The sequence below is a fragment of the Pteropus alecto genome, unplaced genomic scaffold (assembly GCF_000325575.1).
Source record: "Pteropus alecto unplaced genomic scaffold, ASM32557v1 scaffold66, whole genome shotgun sequence".
Classification (NCBI taxonomy): Eukaryota; Metazoa; Chordata; class Mammalia; order Chiroptera; family Pteropodidae; genus Pteropus; species Pteropus alecto.
Genome location: NW_006438869.1, coordinates 68,424 through 71,329, shown reverse-complemented (window position 1 = coordinate 71,329; position 2,906 = coordinate 68,424). Strand labels below are relative to the sequence as shown.

General features: G+C 39.6%; 1 non-coding gene across 1 annotated transcript; it reads left to right on the top strand.

Annotated features, from left to right (window-relative positions):
• Nucleotides 1–1,984: 1,984 nt before the first annotated feature.
• LOC112483000 lies at nt 1,985–2,103 on the top strand. The gene has a single exon (XR_003047466.1). It is a non-coding gene; the product is annotated as a 5S ribosomal RNA (ribosomal RNA).
• Nucleotides 2,104–2,906: the final 803 nt, after the last annotated feature.

Here is a 2,906-nt window from a genome sequence, read left to right as displayed (position 1 = left end):
AGCTCGTGTGTCAAGAGGCTGGAACAGAGAAGCAGGTAGCACGGGATAAGAACACATGCTTCTACCCACAGGGAAGTTACGACATAATTAGTCACAGAAGGAAAGACACTCTTAGGCATTCGAGAGAAAAATTCATCGCACAAATTGGAGAATTAAATGTCCAGCCTTCGTTAGCGCCAAGGGCATCTTGACTCTCACTCCATTTTCATCGACCTGATTAGACACCCCAGGTGTTCAATCAGATCCTATCCGATATCACAGTGTCTGGTAAATTGTGATACAGTGAAATTAAATGGCCTCACAGAACGCATAAGAACTATAATTCTAGCACAGCGCTAAAACCGACCCCCTGAGGTCTACTCTGAAGGAGTCTTCATGTTATCATCTCTGAAAGTGCATACTTGACAGCTCACGTGGGGACATCAAGTCGACGTGTGTGTGAAGTCATTGGACTAGGAAGAAATCTGAGTGGAAAGAAAATACTGAAGCGATACAGCCATGGTGGACAAGTGACCATAGTAACTGCGGTTTGTGTCGCCATTTCGATGACCGCATAGGTAATATCGGCTCCAGGGAAAAGGGCATAATGATAAAAATGCTGAATGACCTTCAAACTATTATTATCTTCATAGAAATAAAGCTGGCCAAAGAATAGCCCACAATATGTCTTTACATGACTGTAGAATTTACATAAAACCTATTTTTAAATAAGCGAAAAAGATAATACATCAGACCTGAGTTCACTTTCCACACACCTTCCAATGTCTTGAAATTACTTTACTTGATCTTAGAACTTTACTTATTATGAAGGTAAAACTTCTACGTTTCAATGGAAGTGGAAACCTGGTGTGCTGTGGCACCCTGTTGAGTGCCAGTACAGAAAACAGAGATGAATTAAACCTTGGACTTGGGGAGCATATGGGAACAGGTGTGAGAAAAACACTCTCCCTACTTCAGCCGTACCTAATCGATATCATAAATCTTAATGAAATAATATCCCGAGAAAGTCTGGATATGGAAAATGCCTATAATTTATTTACATAATGTTGAATAGCAAATACATATTGACGAAAGACACCGAAGAAAAAAGTCAGTAGAGCAGGGACGGTGTGTATCTGCCTGCATTATTTCCTAATTGGTGGTGGTGGCGGCAGCGGGGGCGGGGGCAGTGCGTGGGGGGACATTAAAGGAAAAGTAATAAGTTCTATTCTTTTTCTGAGCTGTGGAGGCCAAAATAACATTAGGCAAATTTTAGAGAGATAAGTGGTGAATGATTATGAAAGCTATGTAACAAAGGCCCCAAAACTCAGCAGTGAAAAGCAAACATTTATTAGAGAGTCTGTGGGTATAGAATTCAAGTGGGAACGGCAAAGACAGCTGACCTCTGCTCCACAGAATCCGGTCCCCAGATGGAAGACCCAAAGGCTAGTGTCATTGAAGATGGATTCACTCACGTCTCGCTGGTGGATGCTGGCTTGCCACTGGGGGCTGGAACTCGCGGCAGGTGAGCATCTCCCACAGGCTCCCTGTGTGGCTCACCTTGGCTTCCTTGCAACATGGCAGTTCGGTTCCAAGAGCATCTTCAGCCTCTACTTGAGAAAATAACGTAGATTTAGGCCTCACTTCACAAAGGGAGTCAATTTACGGTTCCTTGCAAACAATGAGCTGTGTTGAGTTGCTGTTTCCATGAGGCAAATCAAATCTGAGCCTCTGCTGCTTCTAATTCTAGTGTTCCCTAGGCCTAGATATTTGCCTCCACTCTGTAGATAGAGCCACATATATTTTACCTTATTTTTGAGTGTATATACACGTGTGTTTGAGTGTATTTCTATTTTTTCTATATTGTTCAGTGAAGGGTAGAGTTCTTTGGCCACATTCTGCTCTTTTGATGAGAAATCGAATCTTATTTAAAATGACAATTCACTTCTGGAATGTTGGGGCAGGGGGAAGAATGACTTTTGAAGGGAACATAAAACATAGCCTCGTCTATGGCCACGCCACCCTGAACAAGCCCGATCCCGTCTGATCTTGGAAGCTAAGCAGGGTCGGGCCTGGTTAGTACTTGGATGGGAGACCACCTAGGAAGACCAGGTGCTGTAAGCTTAAAAAATAAAAACAATAAAAGGATCAAAAGGATCGTAAGCTGACAAGTTCCTTGCAATCAGTGAGGTTAACCAAGGATTGCCTCACCTAAAAAAAACCAAACAAACAAACAAACAAAATACAAAAACGAAACCAAAACACAGCCTCAGGCGTTGACTAAATCTGTAAGGAAGTTTTTTTCCTCCTTTTGTTGTATAAATACATGCACAGATTTAAAAAGTAGAAGATTCAGTAGTACTTTATTATTAAAACTCTTTTGCTAAAGAAATTGAAGAGCAGTATAATCAATGCCTTTAAATACTGGCCAGACCATTTTTAGGTTTTGAATGTTGGATATTGAATATTCAATAGCATGACAGTGCAAGTTTAGATATGAGCTTCTCTGCAGCATACCAATGAGAAGTAATCAGAGCCTAGAATATCATAAATGGTATTTATGATATTTATGATATTCACACACATTAAAAATTGTTATTTTTTATTTTTTGATAACATAGATATAATAAAATACCCAAACCCATACACACACAAATACACTTGTACTGACAGATTCGCTCACTTTGGAACAAATAGGATATCACATGATTTTAGTGCCTGCATTATATTTACAATTTGGTTGAATTCGATTCAATAGTTATAACATAATTAGTGAAGGCCAAATGTCAGGATTCAAGTTTCAACAAAGGGAAGACAAACAATTATGAAAAGCAACAGGAGTCTTACATTAGAATCAATATTTAAAATGCTTAGTTTTTATTTTTTAGAACATGAGTTTCAACTAGATCATAATGAATTTTACCCAA